Genomic DNA, 25,000 nt, shown 5'->3' on the forward strand with positions numbered 1-25,000 from the left:
CCATTTAAGATATGCTAATTAAGAATAGTCCCGTAACAAATAACAACATCATTTACAAAATTCCTTGTAAGGAGTGCCCATCGATTCACGTTGGTCAGTCAAGTAAAAATTTGTGTTTGGATTAAGCAGCATATGTATTCAGTTAGAACAGCCCAGACTTCAAATGCATTGTTTATCCATCTGAGTGAAAAATCTCATTGTATTAATTGGGGTGATACCTCGGTAATTGCTAGATCTAATGATTATGTTTCAAGAAATTTACTGGAATCGGCAATTATACAAATCACTAATAAAAACAACCTAAATCTTAGTCTGGGAATGTACCATTTTGGACCCATATATTTGTAAGATGTTTATGAAAAACCTCAAAATAAATGAACAACTAATAAATTAGTCCCACATGTATATAGTTATTATTTCTCTCTCTCTCTCTCTCTCTCTCTCTCTCTCTCTCTCTCTGGTTCGATATTCTCTCTCCCTCTTTCTCTTGCTCGATATATATATATATATATATATATATATAATATAATATATATATATATATATATATATTTATATATTTATATTTTCTTTCGTCTTTTCATTAATAATAATTTTTAGTTGGGAAAATTTGTGTAAAAATTCATTATATTAAATTGTATATGCTCCCCGTGTCTAAAATGTAATGTTTTCTGGAAGAATCACTTGTTTACTGCGAGTATCCTTCAAGGTGTGGCTAGCCTCTGGGGGCTCCTCCTTTCTGCAGAGTGAAATCGCCCTTATGGCTAATCTGGTAGTGTCAGTTTGTATATTAAGCCTTCTTTTGACTATGTTGTTCTTTGTAAAATCAGTTTGCCTCAGTAAAGGGTCCGAACAGGACCGAAAGTACTTGGCTATCTCGCTTTTTCATTTTTTCCTTCGTGGCAAAAACCTTTATATAATATATATATATATTATATATATAGTATATATATATATATATTATATATATATATATATTATATATAAAGGTTTTTTGCCACGAAGGAAAAAATGAAAAAGCGAGATAGCCAAGTACTTTCGGTCCTGTTCGGACCCTTTACTGAGGCAAACTGATTTTACAAAGAACACATAGTATATATATATATATATATATATATATATATATATATATATATATATATATTTATTTATATATATTATATATATATAAATATATATATATATATATATATATATATATATATATATATATATATATATTTATATCTCAAACTATCTAACAGGTACAACCTTTGATAAACTTTTTCTCCCCACACAATCAAATAAATATCTGCTGCTCAAAGAATTCCATCCAATAAAGGAAACGGCGTCTGCGAACGGGATTATTTTTTAAAAGGAAAAATCTCACAAGAGTAGCATAAGACATCACCGCCTGCCAGTGTGTGATCTCTCAGGCCGCTCCTTAGTCGGAGCTAATTGGCGAACTCTTTCACGAAAAGGTGGATGCGTGAGATGGCGACGTAATGGATGGGGATGTGAGTATTGGTAGAAAGAAGACTCTGAATATAGGAATTTATTTTTAGTGGGATGGTTATTATTATTATTATTATTATTATTATTATTATTATTTATTTTTTTTTTTTTTTTTTTTTTTTTTTTTTTTTTTTTTGTTTTTTTTTTTTTTTTTTTTTTTTTTTTTTTTTTTTTTTGCTCTATCACAGTCCTCCAATCGAGCTGGGTGGTATTTTTAGTGTATTATTATTATTATTATTATTATTATTATTATTGTTATTATTATTATTATTATTGTTGTTGTTGTTGTTGTTGTTGTTGTTGTTGTTGTTGTTTCTGTTGTTGTTTTTGTTGTTGTTGTTACTGGAAACAAATCTTTAGGTGTGTGCTATATATACATGTATTTGAAGAAAAATACCTTTTGTACAGATTCTTTTTTAAATAAATATACATATACCTGCAGATTTGTTTTTCCATTTTAAGGCTAATGCTGCTATGAGTTTCTTATTATTATTATCATTATTATTATTTTTTTTTTTTTTTGCTCTATCACAGTCCTCCAATTCGACTGGGTGGTATTTATAGTGTGGGGTTCCGGGTTGCATCCTGCTTCCTTAGGAGTCCATCACTTTTCTTACTATGTGTGCCGTTTCTATGATCACACTCTTCTGCATGAGTCCTGGAGCTACTTCAGCCTCTAGATTTTGTAGATTCCTTTTCAGGGATCTTGGGATCGTGCCTAGTGCTCCTATGATTATGGGTACGATTTCCACTGGCATATCCCATATCCTTCTTATTTCTATTTTCAGATCTTGATACTTATCCATTTTTTCCCTCTCTTTCTCTTCAACTCTGGTGTCCCATGGTATTGCGACATCAATGAGTGATACTTTCTTCTTGACTTTGTCAATCAACGTCACGTCTGGTCTGTTTGCACGTATCACCCTATCCGTTCTGATACCATAGTCCCAGAGGATCTTTGCCTGATCGTTTTCTATCACTCCCTCAGGTTGGTGCTCGTACCACTTATTACTGCAAGGTAGCTGATGTTTCTTGCACAGGCTCCAGTGGAGGGCTTTTGCCACTGAATCATGCCTCTTTTTGTACTGGTTCTGTGCAAGTGCCGGGCATTCGCTTGCTATGTGGTTTATGGTTTCATTTTTCGTATTGCACTTCCTACTTATGGGAGAGATGTTATTTCCGTCTATCGTTCTTTGAACATATCTGGTTCTTAGGGCCTGATCTTTTGCCGCTCTTATCATTCCTTCAGTTTCCTTCTTTAGCTCTCCCCTCTATAGCCATTGCCATGTGTCATCGCTGGCTAGTTCTTTAGTGTGTCTCATGTATTGTCCGTGCATTGGTTTGTTGTCATTCTCCTGTCTCTGTATATTTCTGGGTCTTCGTCTACTTTTATTAGTCCTTCTTCCCATGCACTCTTTAGCCATTCGTCTTCACTGGTTTTCAGATATTGCCCAAGTGCGCTGTTCTCGATGTTGACGCAGTCTTCTATACTTAGTAGTCCTCTCCCTCCTTCCTTTCGTGTTATGTATAGTCTGTCCGTATTTGCTCTTGGGTGTAGTGCTTTGTGTATTGTCATATGTTTCCTGGTTTTCTGATCTATGCTGCGGAGTTCTGCCTTCGTCCATTCCACTATTCCTGCGCTGTATCTGATTACTGGCACTGCCCATGTGTTTATGGCTTTTATCATATTTCCGGCGTTGAGTTTTGACTTGAGTATCGCCTTGAGTCTCTGCATATATTCTTTCCTGATCGTGTCCTTCATCTCTTGGTGTTTTATAACCCCTCCTTCCATTATTCCCAGGTATTTGTATCCTGTCTCATCTATGTGTTTGATGTTGCTCCCATCTGGTAGCTTTATCCCTTCAGTTCTCGTTACTTTGCCTTTTTGTATGTTGACTAAGGTGCATTTTTCTATTCCAAACTCCATCCTGATGTCCCCAGATACAATCCTTACAGTCTGGATTAGGGTATCTATTTCCTTGATGCTCTTACCATACAGCTTGATGTCGTCCATGAACATCAGATGGTTGATTCTGTTGCCTCTTTTCTTGAGTTGGTACCCGGCATCCATCTTCTGTAGTACTTTTGTCATGGGAATCATGGCTACTACGAAGAGTAGTGGACAGTGAGTCGCCCTGGAAGATCCCTCTCCTGATATTAACCTCTGCTAGTCTTATTCCAGAGCTTGTAAGTATTGTATTCCAGTTGCGCATTGTATTTTTGAGGAAGCTGATGGTGTTTTCCTCTGCCCCATATATTTTCAGGCATTCTATTAGCCATGTGTGTGGTATCATGTCGAAGGCTTTCTTATAGTCTATCCATGCCATGCTTAGGTTGGTTTTCCTTCTCCTACTGTTCTTCATTACCATTTTGTCTATCAGGAGCTGGTCTTTTGTTCCCCTACACTTCCTTCTGCAGCCTTTCTGTTGGTGGGGGATGGTGTTTGTCTCCTCTAGGTAGTTGTATAGCCTTTCACTGATGATACCTGTTAGTAACTTCCACATTATTGGTAGGCAGGTGATAGGCCTGTAATTACTGGCTATATTTCCCTTACTCTTGTCTTTTTGTACTAAGGATGTTCTTCCTGTGGTCATCCATTTGGGTGCATGGTGATTTGAGATACAATGCTGGAGTTGTTCTGCTATTCGTGGGTGTAGGGCCTTGAAGTTTTTGAGCCAGTATCCATGGACTTCATCGGGACCTGGGGCTTTCCAGTTTGGCATTTTTATTATTATTATTATTATTATTATTATTATTATTATTATTATTATTATTATTATTATTATTATTATTATTATTATTATTACAAAGGTTCCCAACTCCCAAAGAATGATCACACAGAACCATTCATCGCTAACAAAATAAACGTTAACATTAATAGGAATTTATTGCATTACTGGTGAAAATGGGCATTATTCAGAAATAATATGAATCATATACTGAGGATAAGACAAACAAAAGAGTTTTTTGAACTTATCTTTTTTATGGCCATTAAACAAAGGAATATTTCATCTTTTGTCTTGTAATAACTATAATATATGTAAACAAGTAATTCATGTCAATTCTGTGCACGCTTCTAGATTATTCCAAACTTCTTTCCCGCCGTTACCCCAACACTAAGGGGTCGGTTGCCTAATGCGACTTTCCTTCCAACATCAGGCATGGTTTATCATTTGGCAAAGGGGTTTTTACGACCGCATGCCCTTCCTGTCATCAACCACAGTTATTGATGGTGGCCGTCACCTTTGACAATGAAGTCCACCTGCAAGGCAGCAGTTTCCACAATTATTGTTGGTGGGCCTAACCTTTTACTAAAAAGTCCACCTTCAAGGAAGCAGTTTCCACAGTTATTGGCGATAGGTCTAGCCTTTGACTAAAAAGTCCACCTGCAAGGCAAAAGCTTCCACAGTTATTGGTGGTGGACCTAACCTTTGACTAAAAAAGTAAGACTGCAAGGCAACAGTTTTCACAGTTATTGGTGGTGGGCCTAGCCTTTGACTAAAAAGTCCACCTGCAAGGCAGCAGTTTCCATAGTTATTAGCGATGGGTCTAGCCTTTGACTAAAAAGTCCACCTGCAAGGCAGCAGCTTCCACAGTTATTGGAGGGGGGGTGGTGGACCTAAACCATTGACTAAAAAAGTCCACCTGCAAGGCAGCAGTTTCTACAGTTATTGGTGGTGGGTCTATCTTATACTAAAAACAAAAGTTCCACCTGCAAGGCAGCAGTTTCTACAGTTATTGGTGGTGGGTCTAGCCTTTTACTAAAAAGTCCACCTGCAAGGCAGCAGTTTCTACAGTTATTGGTGGTGGGCCTAGCCTTTTACTAAAAAGTCCACCTGCAAGACAGCAGTTTCTACAGTTATTGGTGGTGGGCCTAGCCTTTTACTAAAAAGTCCACCTGCAAGAACAGCAGTTTGTTTCTACAGTTATTGGTGGTGGGCCTAGCCTTTTACTAAAAAGTCCACCTGCAAAGGCAGCAGTTTTCTACAGTTATTGGTGGTGGGCCTAGCCTTTTACTAAAAAGTCCACCTGCAAGACAGCAGTTTCTACAGTTATTGGTGGTGGGCCTAGCCTTTTACTAAAAAGTCCACCTGCAAGGCAGCAGTTTCTACAGTTATTGGTGGTGGGCCTAGCCTTTGACTAAAAAGTCCACCTGCAAGGCAGCAGTTTCCACAGTTATTAGCGATGGGTCTAGCCTTTTACTAAAAAGTCCACCTGCAAGGCAGCAGTTTCCACAGTTATTGGTGGTGGACCTAACCTTTGACTAAAAAGTCCACCTGCAAGGCAGCAGTTTCTACAGTTATTGGTGGTGGGTCTAGCCTTTTACTAAAAAGTCCACCTGCAAGGCAGCAGTTTCTACAGTTATTGGTGGTGGGCCTAGCCTTTTACTAAAAAGTCCACCTGCAAGACAGCAGTTTCTACAGTTATTGGTGGTGGGCCTAGCCTTTTACTAAAAAGTCCACCCGCAAGACAGCAGTTTCTACAGTTATTGGTGGTGGGCCTAGCCTTTTACTAAAAAGTCCACCTGCAAGGCAGCAGTTTCTACAGTTATTGGTGGTGGGCCTAGCCTTTTACTAAAAAGTCCACCTGCAAGACAGCAGTTTCTACAGTTATTGGTGGGTGGGGCCTAGCCTTTTACTAGTCCACACCTGCAAGACAGCAATTTCTACAGTTATTGGTGGTGGGCCTAGCCTTTTACTAAAAAGTCCACCTGCAAGGCAGCAGTTCTACGAGTTCATTGGTGTGGGATTTCCATAGCCTTTTACTAAAAAAAGTCCACCTGCAAGACAGCAGTTTCTACAGTTATTGGTGGTGGGGCCTAGCCTTTTACTAAAAAGTCCACCTGCAAGGACAGCAGTTTTCTACAGTTATTGGTGGTTGGGTCCTAGCCTTTTACTAAAAATACCTAAAAGTCCACCTGCAAGCAGCAGTTTCCATAGTTATTAGCGAGGGGTCTAGCCTTTTACAAAAAATAAAAAGGTCCACAGTTAGGGCCTAGCAGTTTTCCTACAGTTAGTTGGTGGTGGGTCTAGCCTTTTACTAAAAAAAAGTCCTCCACCTGCAAGACAGTTTCGTTTCTACAGTTATTGGTGGGTGGGCCTAGCCTTTTACTAAAAGTCCACCTGCAAGGCAGCAGTTTCCATAGTTATTAGCGATGGGTTCTAGCCTTTTTATTTACTAAAAAGTCCACCTGCAAGGCAGCAGCTTCCTACAGTTATTGGTGGTGGACCTAAGCCTTTTTGACTAAAAAGTCCACCTGCAAGGCAGCAGTTTCTACAGTTTATTGGTGGTGGGTTCTAGCCTTTTATTACTAAAAAGTCCACCTGCAAGGCAGCAGTTTCTACAGGTTTATTGGTGGGTGGGTCTTTTTTTAGCCTTTTACTAAAAACAGTTTCCACTGCAAGGCACAGTTTCTACAGTTATTGGGGTTGGGTGGGCCTAGCCTTTTACTAAAGTCCACCTGCAACGACAGCAGTACTACGTTTTCATTGTGGTGGGCCTAGCCTTTTGACTAAAAAGTCCACCTGCAAGGACAGCCAGTTTTTTCTACAGTTTTTATTGTGGTGGGCACTAGCCTTTTTACTAAAAATTCCGAAACCTGCCAAGGCCACAGTCTCAGTTATTTGGTGGTGGGCTGCCTTTTTACTAAAAAGTCACCTGGCAAGCAGCAGTTTCTACAGTTATTTGGTGGTGGGCCTAGCCTTTTACTAAAAAGTACACCTGCAAGCAGCAGTTTCTACAGTTTTGGTGGTGGGGCTAGCTTTTACTAAAAAGATTCCAACCTTGGCCCAGGCCAGCAAGTCCATTAGGTTATTTAGTCCGAATTTTTGGGTTCTAGCCTTTTACTAAAAAGTACACCTGCAAGGCAAGCAGTTTCTACAGTATGGTGGTGGGCCTAGCCTTTGGACTAAAAAAGTCCACCCGCAAGGCATATAGTTTCTACGTTATTGGTGGTGGACCTACCTTTGGACTAAAAAAAAGTCCACTGCAAGGCAGCAGTTTCTACAGTTATTGTGTTGGGCCCTAAGCTTTGACTAAAAACGGTTCCAACTGCAAGGCAGCAGGTTTCTACAGATTGGTGGTGGGTCTAGCCTTTGACTAAAAAAAGTACACCTGCAAGGCAGCAGTTTCTACCGTTATGGTGGTGGTCTAGCCTTTGACTAAAAAGTCCACCTGCAAGGCAGAGTTTCTACCACCAAAAAAGTTGTTGGGGTGGGTCTAGCCTTTGGACTAAAATCAACTGCAAGACAGCAGTTTTCTACAGTTATTGGTGGTGGGTCTAGCCTTTGAACTAAAAAAGTCCACCTGCAAGACAGCAGTTTTACAGTTATTGGTGGTTGGGCTAGGCTTTACTAAAAAGGGTTCCACCTGCAAGACAGCAGTTTTCTACAGTTAAAAATTGGTGGTGGGCCTAGCCCTTTACCTAAAAAGTCCAACCTTCAAGGCAAGCAGTTTCCATAGTTATTAGCGATGGGTTCTAGCCTTTTACTAAAAAGGGGGGTCCACCTGCAAGGCCAAGCAGTTTTTTCTACCAGTTAAAAAAATTGGTGGTGGTCCTAGCCCCTTTTACTAAAAAGTTCCAACCTGGCAATACAGCAGTTTTCTAACAGTTATTGGGGGGGCCAGCCTTTTACTAAAAAAGGTCCACCTGGGCAGCAGCAGTTTCCAAGTTATTACCGATTTTGGGTCTAGCCCTTTAAAAACTAAAAAGTCCCTGCCAAGGCCAGCAGCTTCCACAGTTATGGTGGATGGACCTAACCTTGGACTAAAAAGTCCACCTGCAAGGCAGCCGTTTCTACAGTTATTTGGTGGTGGGTCCTAGCCTTTTACTAAAAAGTCCACCTAGCAAGGCAGCAGTTTCTACAGTTATTGGTGGTGGGCGTCTAGCCTTTTACTAAAAAGTTCCACCTCAAGGCAAGGCTAGGTTTCTACAGTTTATGGTGGGGGGCCTAGCCTTTTACTAAAAAGTTCCACCTTGGCAAGACAGCAGTTTTTCTCAGGTATTGGGTGGGGAGGCCTAGCCTTTTACTAAAAAGTCCACCTGCAAGGACAGCAGTTTCTACAGTTTATTGGGGGGCTGGGCCTAGCCTTTTACTAAAAGTCCCACTTGCAAGGCAGCAGGTTTCCTACGTTATTAAAAAATTGGTGGGTTGGGCCTAGCCTTTTACTAAAAAGTCAACCTGCAAGGACAGGCAGTTTCTACTGTATTGGTGGGGGGCCTAAGGCCTTTTTTTCTAAAAAAGTCACAGCAAGGCAGCAGTTTCTACAGGTGGATCCTGGGGTGGGCAGCCTTTTACAAAAAGTCCAAAAACCCTGCCAAGCAGCAGTTCCATAGTTAGTAGCGATGGGTCTAAGACTTTACAAAAAAGTTCCACCTGCAAGGCAAAAGCTTTCCACAGTTATTGGTGGTGGGACCAACCTTGACTTAAAAAAGTAAGGACGCAACGCAACAGTTTTCACAGGTTATTGGTGGTGGCCATAGGGCCTTTGACTAAAAAAGTCCACTGCAAGGCAAGCAGTTTCCATAGTTATTAGCGATGGGTCTAAAAAGCCTTTACCTAAAAAGTCCACCTGCAAGGCAGCAGTTTCCATAGTTTATTAGCGATGGTCTAGGCTCTTTGACTAAAAAGTCCCTGCCAACAAGGCAGCAGTCTACAGGTTATTGGTGGGTTGGGTCCTACCTTTTACTAAAAAGTCCACCTTTGCAAGGCAGCAGTTTCTAAAAACAGTTATTGGTGGTGGGCCTAGCCTTTTACTAAAAAGTCCAACCTGGCAAGACAGCAGTTTTATACAGTGATTATGGTTGGGTGGGCCTAGCCTTTTACTAAAAAGTCACATGCAAAAAGGACAGCAGTTTATACAGTTATTGGTGGGGGTCCTAGCCTTTTAACTAAAAAGGTCCACCGGCGAACAGCATTTTCTACAGTTTATGGGGTGGGTCTAGCCTTTTACTAAAAAGTTTCCACCTTGGCAAGACAGCAGGTTCTACAGGTATTGGTGGTGGGCTAGCCTTTTAACCTTTAAAAAGTACCTGCAAAAAGACAGCAGTAGTTGCTCCAGTGATTGGGGTTTGGGTCTAGCCTTTTAACTAAAAGGTCCAACCTGGCAAGCAAGGCAGTTTCTACAGTTATTGGTGGGGAGGCCAGCCTTTTACTAAAAAGTCCACCTGGCCCAAGGCAGCAGTTTCTACAGTTATTGGTGGGGGCCTTTAGCCTTTTACTAAAAGTCCAACCTGCAAGACAGCACATTTCTACAGTTTAATTGGTGGTGGGGCCGAGCCTTTTACTAAAAAGTTCCACCTTGGCAAGGCAGCAGTTTCTACAGGTTATTGGGTGGTCGGGACTTAGGCCTTTTACTAAAAAGTCACCTTGCAAAAAGACAGCAGTTCCTACCAGTTATGGTGGTGGAGCCTAAGGCCTTTTACTAAAAAGGTCCACCTGCAAGGGCAGCTTTAGTTTCTACAGTTATTGGTGGGGGGGTTCTAGCCTTTTACTAAAAAGTCCACCTGCAAAAAGGCAGCAGTTTCCTACCAGTTATGGTGGTGGGCTAAGGCCTTTTACTAAAAAGTCCACCTGCAAGGCAGCAGTTTCTACAGTTATTGGGGTGGCCTAGGGCATATTTACTAAAAAGTCCACCTTAGCAAGGCAGCAGTTTCTAAAAACAGTTATTGGTGGTGGCCTAGCCTTGGACTAAAAAGTCACTGCAAGGCAGCAGTTTTGTCTACAGTTCATTGGTGGTGGGCCTAGCCTTTTCGTTTGACTAAAAAGTCCAACTTTGCAAGACAGCCAGTTTCGAAAAACAGATTGGTGGTGGGCCTAAGCCTGTGAATAAAAGTCCAACCTGCATGGCAGCAGTTTCTACAGGTTATTGGTGGGGGCTGGGCCTAGCCTTTTTGACTAAAAAGTCCACCTGCAAAGGACAGCAAGTTTCCACAGTTATTGGTGGTGGGCCTAGCCTTTGACTTAAAAAAAAGGTCCACCTGGCAGACAGCAGTTTCTTACAGGGTTATTGCGTGGTGGCTAGGCCTTTACTAAAAAGGCTCCACCTGCAAAAAGGCCAGGCCAGTTTTACAAGTTATTGGTGGTGGGCATAGACTTTTACTAAACGTTTCCACCTGCCAAGGCAGCAGTTTCTACTGGTTATGGTGGGGTGGGCATAGGCCTTTTACTAAAAAGTCCACCTGCAAAAAGACAGCAGTTTCCACCAGTTATGGTGGGGGGCCTAAGCCCTTTTACTAAAAAGGTCCACCTGCAAGACAGCAGTGTTTACAGTTATGGTGGTGGCCTAGACTTTTACTTAAAAAGGTCCACCTGGCAAGACAGCAGTTCTACAGGGTTATTGGTGGTGGGCGAGCCCTTTTACTAAAAAGTCCACCGGCAGCAGCAGTTTTCTACAGTTAAAAATGGTGGTGGTGGGCTATAGCCATTTTACTAAAAGTCCAACCTGGCAAGACAGCAGTTTTTCCACAGTTAATGGGGGGGTCTAGCCTTTACTAAAAAGTCCACCCGGCAAGGGCAGAGCAGTTTCTACAAGGGTTATTTGGTGGTGGGCCTAGCCTTTTACTAAAAAAGTCCACCTGCAAAGACAGCAGTTTCTACAGTTATTGGTGGGGGGCCAGCCTTTTACTAAAAAGTCCACTTGCAAGACAGCAGTTCTACCCCCAGTTTATTGGTGGGTGGACCCTAACCTGAAAACTAAAAAAGTCCACCTGCAAGGCAGCAGTTTCTACAGTTTGTTGGTGGTGGGCCTAAGCCTTTGACTTAAAAAGGGGTCCACCTGGGGCCAAGACAGCAGTTTCCACAGTTATGGTGGTGGGCCTTTTAGCCTTTTAAAACTAAAAAGCCACGAAAGACAGCAGTTTCCACCAGTTATTGGGGTGGGTCTAAGCCTTTTTACTAAAAAAGTCCACCGCAACAAGGCAGCAGATTTTCTACAAGTTATTGGGGTGGGTGGGCCTAGCCTTTTACTAAAAAGCTCCACCCTGCAAGACAGACAGTTTCTACAGTTATTGGTGGTGGGCCTAGCCTTTTGACTAAAAATTCCACCTGCAAGGCAAGGCAGTTTCCTACCAGTTATTGGTGGTGGGCCTAAGCCTTTTACTAAAAGTCCACCTGCAAGGTTTAGCAGCTTCACAGGTTATTGGGGTTGGTCTACGGCCTTTTACTAAAAAAGCCACCTTTGCAAGACAGCAGTTTCCAAAAACAGTTATTGGTGGTGGACCAACCCTTTGACTAAAAAGGTCCACGTCAGAGGGCAGTTTCAGTTTATATAGTATAAGCGATGGGTCTCGGCCTTTGACTAAAAAGGTCCACCTGGCAAGGCAGCAGCTTACACAGGGTATGGTGGTGGCCTTAACCTTTGACTAAAAAGTTTTCCACCCGCAATAAAAAAGGCAGCAGTTTTCCACCCATAGTTATTAGCGAATGGCGTTGGTCTAGCTTTGACTAAAAAAGTTTCCATCCACACTGCAAGCAGCATTTCCATTAGGTATAGGCGATTGGGGTCCTCGCCTTTGACCTAAAAAGTCCACCTGCCAAGGCAAGCAGTTTCTACAGTTAAAAATTAGCGATGGCCTGGTGTCTAGCCCTTTTTACTACAAAGTCCAACCTGCAAGCGTAGCAGTTTCACAGTTAATGGGGTTGGGTCTAGCCTTTTACTAAAAAGGTTCCACCTGGCCAATGGGACAGCAGTTTCCACAGTTATGGGGTGGACCTTTAACTTTGAAAAACTAAAAAGTCCCACCTGCAAGGCAAGCAGTTTACATAGTTATAGCGATGGTTTCTAGAATTTGACTAAAAAGTTCCACTTGGCAAGCAGCAGCTTCCACAGGTATTGGGTGGTGGACCCTACCTTTTTCACTAAAAGTCCACTTTTGCAAGGGCAGCAGTTTCTAAAAACAGTTATTGGTGGTGGGCCTAGCCCTTTTACTAAAAAGCCAACTGCAAGACGCAGTTTCTACAGTTATTGTGGTGGGCCCTAGCCTTTTTTTTCTAAAAAGTCCAACCTGCACAGGACGCAGGTTTTATACAGGGGTATTGGGAGCTGGTGGGCCTAGCCTTTTACCATAAAAAGTCCAAAACTGCAAGGCAGCACGAGTTTCCATAGTTATTAGGATGTTCCCAGCAAATTTACTAAAAAGGTCCACCGGCAAGGCAAAAGCCTTTCCACAGTTATGGTGGTGGACCTTAAACCTTTGACTTAACAAAAGGTATAGGGACCTGCAAGGGACCAACAGTTTTCCAGTTATTGGTGGTGTGGGCTAAAAAGCCTTGACTAAAAAGTCCCACATGAAGGCAAAGCAGTTCCTAGGGTTATTAGCCGATGGGTCCTAGCCTTGACTAAAAAAGTTCACCTTGGCAAGCAAAAGCTTCCACAGGGGGGTATTTGGTGGTGGACCTAACCTTTGACCTTTTAAAAAAAAGTAAGACTGCAAAAAAGCAACCAGTTTTCACAGGTTATTGGTGGTCGCGGGCCTAAGCTTGGACTAAAAAGTCACATGCAAGGCAGCAGTTTCCATAAGTTATTAGCGATGGGTTCTAGCCTTTACTAAAAAGGTCCACCTGGCAAGGCAGCAGTTTCATAGGTTATTAGCGATGGGCTAAGCCTTTACTAAAAAAGGTCCACCTGCAAGGCAGCAGTTTCTACAGTATGGTGGTGGGTCTAGCCTTTTACTAAAAAAGTCACCTGCAAAACGCAGCAGTTTCTACGTTATTGGTGGTGGGCCTAGCATTTACTAAAAAGTCCCCTTGCAAGGACAGCCGTTTCTACAGTTATTGGTGGTGGGCCTAGCCTGTTACTAAAAAGTCCACCGCAATACAGCAGTTTCTACAGTTATGGCGTGTGGGCCTAGCCTTTTACTAAACAAGTCCACTGCAAGACAGCAGTTTCTACAGTTATTGGGGTGGGTTAGCCTTTTACTAAAAAAGTCCACGCAACGACAAGCAGTTTCTACAGTTATTGGTGGTGGCCTAGCCTTTTTACTAAAAAGTCCACCTGCAGACAGCAGTTTCTACAGTTATTGGTGGTGGTCTAGCCTTTTACTAAAAAGTACACCTGCAAGGCAGCAGTTTCTACAGTTATTGGTGGTGGGCTAGCCTTTTACTAAAAAGTCACCTGCAAGGGCAGCAGTTTCTACAGTATTGGGGTGGGCATAGCCTTTTACTAAAAAGTCCACCTGCAGACAGCAGTTTTCTACAGTTATTGGTGGTGGGCTAGCCTTTTACTAAAAAGTCCACTGCAAGGAAGCAGTTCTAAGTTATGGGTGGGTGGGACTAGCCTTTTACTAAAAGTCCACCTGCAAGACAGCAGTTTCTACATTATTGGTGGGTGGGCTTAGCCTTTTATCTAAAAAGTTCCACCTGCAAGGCAGCAGTTTCTCCAAGTTATGGTGGTGGGTTTTAGCATTTTACTAAAAAGTCCACCTGCAAGGCAGCAGGGTTCTACAGTTATTGGTGGTGCGCCTAGCCTTTTACTAAAAAGTCCACCTCTGCAAGGACAGCAGTTTCCTTCCACAGTTTATTGGTGGTGGGCCTAGCCTTTTCTTAAAAAGTCCCGACCTTTTTGCAAGACAGCATTTTTCTAAAAAAAAAAAAAAAAAAAACAGTTCCCCCTTGTGTGGCCTAGGCCTTTTACTAAAAATCCACCTGCAAGGCAGCATTTTCTACAGTTAGTTGGTGGTTTGGGGGGCCTAGCCTTTTACTAAAAAGTCCACCTGCCAAGGCAGCAAGTTTTCTACTGTTATTGGTTGGTGGGGGGCCTAGCCTTTTACTAAGGTCCACCTTCGGGACGCAGTTTCCACAGGGTTTTGGTGGTGGCCTAGCCTTTTTACTAAAAGTCCACCCTGCAAGAACAGCAGTTTCTAACAGTTTTAGTGGTGGTGGGCCTAGCCTTTTACTAAAAGTTCACCTGCAGACAGCAGTTTCTACGGTTATGGTTGGTGGGCCTAGCCCTTTTAAACCTAAAAATTCCACCTGCAATTGCAGCGTTTCTAAAAGCAGTTATTGGTGGTGGGCCTAGCCTTTTACTAAAAAGGGGGGGGGGGGGGGGGGGGGGGGGGGGTCCACCCTGGCAAGACATCAGTTTCCACAGTTTATTGGGGTGGGTTCTACCTTTTACTAAAAAGTTCCACCCGCAAGGCAGCAGTTTTTCTACAGTTATTGGTGGTGGGCCAGCCTTTACTAAAAGTCCACCTTTGCAAGACGCCAGTTTCTAAAACAGTTATTGGTGTGTGGCCTAGCCTTTTACTAAAAAGTCCAACCTGGCAAGACAGCATTTTCTACAGTTATTGGTTGGTGGGACCTAACCTTTGACCTTTAAAAAAGTCCACCTGCAAAAAGGCAGGCAGTTTCCTTTTTCTACCAGTTATTGGTGTGGGCCTAAGGCCTTTGACTAAAATTCCACCTGCAAAGACAGCAGTTTTTCCAACAGTTTATTGGTGGTGGGCCTAGCCTTTTTAACTAAAAAGTTTCCACCTGCAAGACCGCAGTTTCCAAAAACAGTTATTGGGTGGTCCTAGGCCTTTTACTAAAAGTCCAACCCGGCAATGCCAGCAGATTTCTACAGTTTTGGTGGTGGGCCTAGCCTTTTACTAAAAAGGTTCACCTGGCAAGAACAGCCAGTTTCTACAGGGTTTTGGTGGTGGGCCTAGGCCTTTGACTAAAAAGTCCAAAACCTTCCAGGCAGCAGTTTTTTCCTACCAGTTATTGGTGTTGGGCCTAGCCCTTTTACTAAAAGTCCACCTGCAAGGTTTAGCAGCTTCCACAGTTTTATTGGGGTGGGTCTAAGCCTTTTACTAAAAAGTCCACCTGCAACTGCAAAACAGCAGTTTCCACAGTTATTGGTGGTGGACCTTTTAACTTTGAAACTAAAAGTCCACCTGCAAGGCAGGCAGTTTCCATAGTTTATTAGCATGGTCTAGCCTTTGACTTAAAAAGGGTCCACCTGGGCAAGGCTTAGGGCCAGCTTCCACAGTTATTGGTGGTGGACCTTTTAACCTTGAAAAACTAAAAGTCCACCCGCCAGGCACAGTTTCCATAGTTATTAGCGATGGGGCCTAGCCTTTGGACTTTAAAAAGTCACCTGCAATGCAGCATTTTCCATTAGGTTATTATCGGATGGGTCCTTAGCCTTTTGAACCTAAAAAGTCCAACCTGCAAGGCAGCAGTTTCCCTACAGTTTTAGCGATTGGGTCTAGGCCTTTTACTAAATAGGTCCACCTGCAAGTAGCCACTTTTTCCACGTTAAAAATTGGGGTGGGTCCTAGCCTTTTACTAAAATTCCCCTGGCAAGACCAGCAGTTTCCACAGTTATTGGTGTGGAACCTCTAACCTTTGACTACAAAGTTCCACCTGCAAGGCAGCAGTTTCCATATTATTAGGCGATGGGTCCTAGCCATTTTTTGACTAAAAGAAAGTTCCCCCTGCAGCCAGTCAGCTTCCAACAGTTTTTTAATTGGTGGTGGACCTAACCTTTGACTAAAAAGTCCACCCTCAAGGCAGCAGTTTCCATAGTTATTAGCGATGGGGTTTCCTAAGCCTTTGGACTAAAAAGGTTCCACCTGGGCCATGGCAGCCAGTTTTCCACAGTTAAAAATTGGTGGGTGGACCCTAACCTTTTGACTAAAAAGTCAACCTGCAAGGCACGTTTTCCTAGTTATTAGCGATGGTTCTAGCCTTTGCTAGGAAAGTCCCACCTGGGCCAAGGCAGCAGTTTCCACAGTTTTATTGGGCAACGGATCTAAAAGCCTTTTACCTAAAAATTCCACCTGCAAGGCAGGCAGTTTTCCACAGTTATGGTGGGTGGACCTAACCTTTGACTTTAAAAAGGTCCACCTGGCAAGGCACAGTTTCCATTAGGTTATTAGGCGATGGGTCCGAGCCTTTGACTAAAAAGTCCACCTTTTGCAAGGCAGCAGTTTCTAAAAACAGTTATTAGCCGATGGGTCTAGCCTTTTTACTAAAAAGTCCACCTGCAAGGTAGCAGCTTCCACGTTATTGGGGTGGGGCTAGCCTTTTACTAAAAATCCCACCTGCACGCAGTAAGCTTCCCGTTATTGTTGGTGGACCTAACCTTTGACTGGAAAAGTCCACCTGCAGGCAGCAGTTTTCGTACAGTTATTAGCGATGGGCCTAGCCTTTACTAAAACGTCCACCTGCAAGGTACAGCTTCCCAGTTTATTGGTGGTGGACCTACCTTTGACTAAAAGTCCACCTGCAAGGCAGCAGTTTCCATAGTTTTTTTTTAGCGATGGGTCTAGCCTTTGACTAAAAAAGTCCACCTGCAAGGCAGCAGCTCCACAGTTATTGGTGGTGGACCTAACCTTTGACTAAAAAGTCCACCCGCAAGGCAGCAGTTTCTACAGTTATTGGTGTGGGACTAGCCTTTGAACAAAAAGTCCACCTGCAAGGCAGCAGTTTTACAGTTATTGGTGGTGGACCTAACCTTTGACTCAAAATTCCACCTGCAAGGAGCATTTTCTACAGTTTATTGGTGGTGGGCCTGCCTTTGACTAAAAAAGTCCCCTGCAAGAACAGCAGTTTCTACAGTTATTGGTGGTGGGCCTAGCCTTTGAACTAAAAAAGTCCACTACTGCCCATGGCAGCAGTTTTCTACCAGTTTATTGTGGTGGGACTAGCCTTTTACTAAAAAAGGTCCACCTGCAAGACAGAGTTTCCACAATTATTGGTGGTGGGCCTAGCCTTTTACTAAAAGTCCACCTGCAAGACAGCAGGTTCTACAGTTTTGGTGTGGGCCTAGCCTTTTACTAAAAAGGTCCACCTGTAATGCATCAGTTTCTACAGTTATTATTGGTGTGGGGGGCCTAGCCTTTTACTACAAAAGTCCACCTGCAAGGCCAGCAGTTCTACTGTTATTTGGGTGTTGTGGGCCTAGCCTTTTACTAAAAAGTCCACCTGCAAGAACAGCATTTCCACAGTTTATGTGTGGTGGGGGGCCTAGCCTTTTACTAAAAGTCCACTGCCAAGACAGCAATTTCCAACGTTTATTGTGGTGGGCCTAGCCTTTTAAACTACAAAGTCCACCTGCAGACAGCAGTTTCTACAGTTATTGGTGGTGGGCCTAGCCTTTTACTAAGAAAGTCCCACATCCTGCAAGGCAGCAGTTTCTACAGTTTATTTTGGTGGGCCTAGCCTTTTATAAAAATCCACCTGCAAGACAGCAGTTTTCCACAGTTATTGGGTGGGTCTAGCCTTACTAAAAAGTCCAACCCGCAGGCAGCAGTTTCTACAGTTATTGTGTGGGCCTAGCCTTTTACTAAAAAGTCCCCCTGCAAGTACAGCAGTTTCTACAGTTAATTGGTGGTGGGCCTAGCCTGTTACTAAAAGTCCACCTGCAAGACAGCCAGTGTCTACAGTTTATTGGTGTGACCTAACCTTTGACTAAAAAGTCCACCTGCAAGGCAGCAGTTTCTACAGTTATTGGTGGTGGGCCTAGCCTTTGACTAAAAAAGTCCACCTTCAAGACAGCATTCCACAGTTATTGGTGGTGGCCTGCCTTTACTAAAAAGTCACCTGCAAGACAGCAGTTTTCCACAGTTTATTGGGGTGGGTCTATCTTTTACTACAAAGTCCACCCGCAAGGCAGCAGAAATTCTACAGTTTATGGGTGGGTGGGCCTAGCCTTTTACTAAAAGTTCACCTGCATGACAGCAGTGTTTTTCTACAGTTATTTGTTGGTGGGCCTAGCCTTTGACTAAAAAGTCCACCTGCAAGGCAGCAGTGTTCTATAGTTTAGTGGGTGGTGGGCCTAGCCTTTTACTAAAAGTCCACCTGCAAGGTAGCAGCTTCCAACAGTTATTGGGGTTGGTCTAGCTTTTACTAAAAAGTCCACCTGCAAGACAGCAGGTTCCACAGTTATTGGTGGTGACCTAACCGTTGACTAAAAGTCCACCTGCAAGGGGCAGTTTATTAGTGATTAGCGTGGGTCTAGCCTTTGACTAAAAATTCCACCTGCAAGAGCCAGCTTCCACATTTATTGGTGGTGGACCTAACCTTTGACTAAAAAAGTCGCACCTGCAGGCACAGTTTCTCATAAGTTATTAGCGATGTGTCTGCTTTGACTAAAAAGTCCCACCTGCAAGGCAGCAGTTTCCATAGTTATTGGCGTGGTCGACCTTGACGAAAAGTCCACCTCAAGGCCAGCAGTTTCTACCAGTTATTAGCGTGGGTCTAGCCTTTTACTAAAAAAGTCCACCGGCAAGGTAGGCAACTTCCACAGTTATTGGGGTGGGTCTAGCCTTTTAACTAAAAAGTCCACCTGCAGACAGCAGTTTCCACAGTTATTAGGTGGTGGACCTAACCTTTTACTAAAAGTCCACCTGCAAGGCAGCAGTTTCCATAGTTATTACGATGGGTCTAGCCTTTGACTAAAAAGTCCACCTGCAAGGCGAGCAGCTCCACAGTTATTGTGGTGGACATAAACTTTCCTAAAAAGTCCACCTGCAGGCGAGCAGTTTCACGTTATTGTTGGTGGTCCTAGCCTTTTACTAAAAGTCCACCTGCAGACCAGCGTTTTCTACGTTATCTGTGGGGGGCCTGCCTTTTTTCTAAAAAGTCCCACTGCAAGGCAGCAGTTCTACAGTTTATTGGTGGTGGGCCTAAGCTTTTACTAAAAAGTCCACCTGCAAGTCAGCAGTTTCCATAGTTATTGCGTGGTCTAGCCTTTTACTGAAAAAGTCCACCTTGAACGGCAAAAGCTTCCACAGTTATTGGTGGTGGACCCTAACCTTTGACTAAAAAAGTAAGACTGCAGGCAACAGTTTTCACAGTTATTGGTGGTGGGCCTACCTTTGAACTAAAAAGTTCCACCTGCAAGCATCAGGTTCCATAGTTATTAGCGATGGGTCCTAGCCTTTTACTAAAGGCCACCTGCAAGCAGCATTTTCCATAGTTATTAGGCGCTGGGTCCTAGCCTTTTACTAAAAAGTCCACCTGCAAGGCACAGTTTCCATAGTTATTAGCGATGTGTCCTAGCCTTTTACTAAAAAGTCCCACACTGCAAGGCAGCAGTTTTCATAGTTTTATTAGCGATTGGTCTAGCCTTTGACTAAAAAGTCCACCTGCAAGGCAAAAGCTTCCACAGTTTTGGTGGTGGACCTAACCTGTTGACTAAAAAGTAAGACTGCAAGGCAACAATTTTCACAGTTATTGGTGGTGGGCCTCAGCTTTGACTAAAAAGTCCCCTGCAAGGCAGCGTTTCATAGTTATTAGCGATGGGTCTAGCCTTTTTTACTAAAAGTCCACCTGCACGGCAGCAGTTTCCATAGTTATTAGCGATGGGTCTAGCATTTTACTAAAAAGTCCGCCTGCAAGGCAGCAGTTTCTCAAGTTATTGGTGGTGGGTCCTAGCTTTACTAAAAGTCCCCTGCAAGGCAGCAGTTTCTACAGTTATTGGTTGTAGGGCCCAGCCTTTTACTAAAAGGTCCACCTGCAAGACAGCAGTTTCTACCGTTATTGGTGTGGGGCCTAGCCTTTTACTAAAAAGTCCACCTGCAAGACAGCGTTGCTACAGTTATTGGTGGTGGGTCTAGCCTTTACTAAAAAGTCCCACCTGCAAGACAGCAGTTTCTACAGTTATTGGGGTGGTCTAGCCTTTAACTAAAAAGTCCACCTGCAAGACAGCCAGTTTTCTACAGTTATTGGTGGTGGGCCTAGCCTTTTACTAAAAAAGTCACCTGCAAGACAGCAGTTTTTCTACAGTTATTGGTGGTGGGTCTAGCCTTTTCTAAAAGTCACCTGCAAGGCGCAAGTTTCTACAGTTATTGGTGGTGGGCCTAGCCTTTTACTAAAAGTCCACCTGCAAGGCGAGCAGTTTCTACAGTTCTTGGTGGTGGGGGGCCTAGCCTGTTTACTAAAAAGTCCACCTGCAAGACAGCCAGTTTCTACAGTTTATTGGTGTGGCCTATCCTTTTTACTAAAAATTCCCACCTGCAAGGCAGCAGTTTCTACAGTTATTTGGTGTGGACTAGCCTTTTACTAAAAAGTTCCCACCTGCAAGACAGCATTTTTCTACAGTATTGGTGTGGGCCTAGCCTTTTACTAAAACGTCCACCTGCAAGGCAGCAGTTTCTACCGTTATTGGTGGTGAGTCTAGCCTTTTACTAAAAGTCCACCTGCAAGGCAGCAGTTTCGACAGTTTATTGGTGTTGGGCCTAGCCTTTTACAAAAGTCCACCTGGCAAGGCAGCAGTTTCTACAGTTTATTGGTGGTGGGCCTAGCCTTTGTACTAAATCCACCCTGCAAGACAGCAGTTTCTACAGTTATTGGTGGTGGACCTAACCGGTTGACTAAAAGTCCACCTTGCAGGCAGCAGTTTTTCTACGTTTTGGTGGTGGGGCCTAGCCTTTGACTAAAAAGTCCACCTGCAAGGCAGCAGTTTTCTACAGTTATTGGGTGGTGGGCGGCCTAGCCTTTGCTAAAAAAGTCCACCTGCAAGGCCACAGTTTTCTACTGAGTTATTGGTGTTGGAGCCCTAACCTTTTGACTAAAAAGTCCCCCACCTGCAAGGCAGCAGTTTTCTACAGTTATTGGTGGTGGGCCTAGCCTTTGACTAAAAAGTCCCACCTGCAGCAGCAGTTTCTTCTACGTTTATTGGTGGTGGCCTAGCCTTTTAACTAAAAAGTCCACCTGCAAGACAGCAGTTTCCTCCACAGTTATTTGTGGTGGGCCTAGCCTTTTACAAAGTTCCACCTGCAGACAGCAGTTTTCTAAAAGTTATTGGTGGTGGCCTAGCCTTTTACTAAAAATCCGCCTGCAAGGCAGCAGTTTTCTACAGTTATTGTGGTTGGCCTTAGCCTTTTACTAAAAGTCCACTGACAAGGCAGCGTTTTCTACTGTTTTGGTGGTGGCCTAGCCCTTTTACTAAAAATCCACGCTGCAAGACGAGCAGTTTTCCACAGTTATTGGTGGTGGGCCTAGCCCTTTTACTAAAAAGTCCACCTGCAAGACAGCAGTTTCTACAGTTATTGGTGGTGGTCCTAGCCTTTAACTAAAAATCCCACCTGCAAGACAGCAGTTTCTACAGTTATTGGTGGTGGGCCTAGCCTTTTAACTAAAAATCCACGCTGCAAGGCAGCGTTTCTACAGTTTTATTTGGTGGTGGGCCTAGCTTTTACTAAAAATCCCTTGCCAAGCCAGCAGTTTCCCATTAATTGGTGTGGTCCTATCCTTTTACTAGTCCACCCGCAAGGGGCAGGCATTTCTACAGTTTTGGTGGTGGGCCTAGCCTTTTACTAAAAAGTCACCTGCAAGACAGCAGTTTCCTACGTTTATTGTGGTGGGCCTAGCCTTTTTACCTAAAAATTCCACCTGCAAGACAAGCAGTTTCTACGTTTATGGTGGTGGCCCTAGACCTTTTTATAAAAAGTCCACCTGCCAAGGCCAGCAGTTTTTTCTACAGTTTATTGGTGGTTGGGGGCCAGCCCTTTGACTAAAAAAAGTCCACCTGCAAGACGCAGTTTTCCACAGTTGGTTGGTGGGCCTAGCCTTTTAACTAAAAAGTCCACCTGCCAAGACAGCAGTTTCCACGTTATTGGGGGGTGGGTTCTAGCCTTTTACTAAAAAAGTCCACCCGCAAGGCGGCGAAATTATCTCAGTTATTGGTGGTGGGCCTAGCCTTTTACTAAAAAGTTCACCTGCAAGACAGCAGTTTCTACAGTTATTGGTGGTGGGCCTGCCTTTGACTAAAAAGGGTCCACCTGCAAGGCACAGTTTTCTTAACAGTTTATTGGTGGTGGGGGCCTAAGCCTTTTCTAAAAAGTCCACCGGCAAGGTAGCCAGCTTCCACGTTATTGGGTGGGTCTAGCCTTTTACTAAAAAGTCCACCTGCAAGACAGCAGTTTCCACAGTTATTGGTGGTGGACCTAACCTTTGACTAAAAAGTCCACCTGCAAGGCATCATTTCCATAGTTATTAGCGATGGGTCCAGCCTTTACTAAAAAGTCCCACCTGCAAGGCAGCAGCTTCCCACAGTTATTGGGTGGTGGACCTAACCCTTTGGACTAAAAAGTCCCCCGCCAAGGCAAGGCAGTTGTTTCCATAGTTTTTTAGCGATGGGTCTATCCTTTTGAACTAAAAAAGTCCCACCTGCAAGGCATCATTTCCCATATTTATTAGCGTGGGTCTAGCCTTTGACTAAAAAGTCCACCTCAAGGCAGCATTTTCCTACAGTTATTAGCGATGGGTCTAAGCCTTTTTACTAAAAAAAGGTCCACCTGCAAGGTAGCCTTCCACGTTATTGGGGTGGGTCTAGCCTTTTTAAACTAAAAAGTCCACCGCAAGGACAGCAGTTTCCACAGTTTATTGGGTGGTGGACCTAACCTTTGACTAAAAAGTTCCACCTCTGGGGCAAGGCAGTTTCCATATTTATTAGCGATGGGTCTAGCCTTTGACTAAAAAGTCCACCGCCAAGGCAGCAGCTTCCCAGTTTTGGTGGTGGACCTCACCTTTGACTAAAAATCCCCCGCAAGGCAGCGTTTCCATAGTTATTAGCGATGGGGTCTAGCCCTTTGACTAAAAAGTCCACCTGCAAGGCAGCAGCTTCCACAGTTATTGGTGGTGGACCTAACCTTTGACTAAAAAGTCCACCTGCAAGGCAGCAGTTTCCATAGTTATTAGCGATGGGTCTAGCCTTTGACTAAAAAGTCCACCTGCAAGGCAGCAGTTTCCCAGATTTTGGGCAATGGATCTTAGCCTTTTATAAAAATTCCACCTGCAAAGGCAGCAGTTTTTTCCACGTTTATTGGTGGTGGACCTAACCTTTGACTAAAAAGTCCACCTTGCAAAGGCAGCAGTTTTCCATATTTATTAAGCGATGGGTCTAAGCCTTTGAACCTAAAAAAGTCCCACCTCAAGGCAGCATTTCTACATTATTATCGATGGGTTCTAAGCCTTTTAACTAAAAAGTCCAACCTGCAAGGTAGCAAGCTTCCCAACGTTTATTGGGGTGGGTCTAGCCCTTTTTACTAAAAAGTCCCACCTGCAAGGCAGGCAGCTTCCCAGTTATTGGTGGTGGACCTAACCTTTGACTAAAAAGTCCACCCTGCAAGGCGCAGTTTCTACAGTTAATTAGCGATGGGCCTAGCCTTTTACTAAAAAAAGTCCCCTGCAAGGTAGCAGCTTCCACATTTATTGGTGGTGGACCTAACCTTGACTAAAAGTCCCCTGCAAGGGCGCAGTTTCCATAGTTTTTTTTAGCGATGGGTCAGCCTTTGAACTAAAAAAGTCCCCTGCAAGGCAGCAGCTTCCACAGTTTATTGGTGGTGGACCTAACCTTTGACTAAAAATCCACCCGCAGGCACAGTTTTTCTACAGTTATTGGGTGGTGGGCCTAGCCTTTTACTAAAAGTCCCCTGCAAGGTGCAGCTTCCACAGTTTTGGGGTGGGTCTAGCCTTTTACTAAAAGTCCCCTGCCAAGGCCGCAGTTTCCTACAGTTATTGGTTGGTGGACCTAAACCTTTGGACTAAGAGTCCACCCTCAAGGAGCAGTTTCTACAGTTATTGGTGGTTGGGCCTAGCCTTTTACTAAAAAGTCCACCTGCAGCAAGCAATTTCCCAGTTATTGGTTTGGTGGGACCTAACCTTTGGACTAAAAAGTCCACCCGCAAGGCAGCAAATTTTCCACAGTTATTGGCAAATGGTCTAGCCTTTTACTAAAAAAGTCCACCTGCAAGGCAGCGCTTCACAGTTATTGGTTGGTGGACCCTAACCTTTGACTAAAAAGTCCACCCGCAAGGCAGCAGTTTCTACAGTTATTGGTGGTGGGCCTAGCATTTCACTAAAAAGTCCACCTGCAAGACAGCAGTTTCCACACTTATTGTTGGTGGGCCTAGCCTTTGACTAAAAAGTCCACCTGCAAGGTAGCAGCTTCCACAGTTATTGGGTGGCCCTCCTAAGCCTTTGACTAAAAAGTCCCCTGCAAGGCAGCAGCTTCCACAGTATTGGTGGCGTGGCCAGCCTTTGACTAAAAAGTCCACCGCAAGGCAGCAGTTTTCCATAGTTATTAGCGATGGGTCTAGCCTTTGACTAAAAGTCCAACTGCAAAGGCAAGCAGTTTCCACAGTTATTGGCATGGATCTAGCCTTTACTAAAAAATTCCACTGCAAGCAGCAGTTTCACAGTTATGGTGGTGGACCCAACCTTTGGACTAAAAAAAGTCCAACCCGCAAGGCAGCGTGTCCACCAGCAGTTATTGTATGGTCGGGCATAGCATTTTACTAAAAAGTCCATCTGCAAGACAGCAGTTTCCACAGTTATTGTTGGTGGGCCTAGCCTTTTACTAAAAAGTCCACCTGCAAGGCAGCAGTTTCCACAGTTATTAGGGGTGGGCCTAGCCTTTTACTAAAAGTCCACCTTCCACATTTATTGTTGGTGGGCCTAGCCTTTGACTAAAAAGTCCACGTGCAAGACAGCAGTTTCCACAGTTATTGTTGGGGGGCCTAGCCTTTTACTAAAAAGTCCACCTGCAAGGTAGCAGCTTCCACAGTTATTGG

Source organism: Macrobrachium nipponense, chromosome 14 (assembly GCF_015104395.2).
Source record: "Macrobrachium nipponense isolate FS-2020 chromosome 14, ASM1510439v2, whole genome shotgun sequence".
NCBI classification, from domain to species: domain Eukaryota; kingdom Metazoa; phylum Arthropoda; class Malacostraca; order Decapoda; family Palaemonidae; genus Macrobrachium; species Macrobrachium nipponense.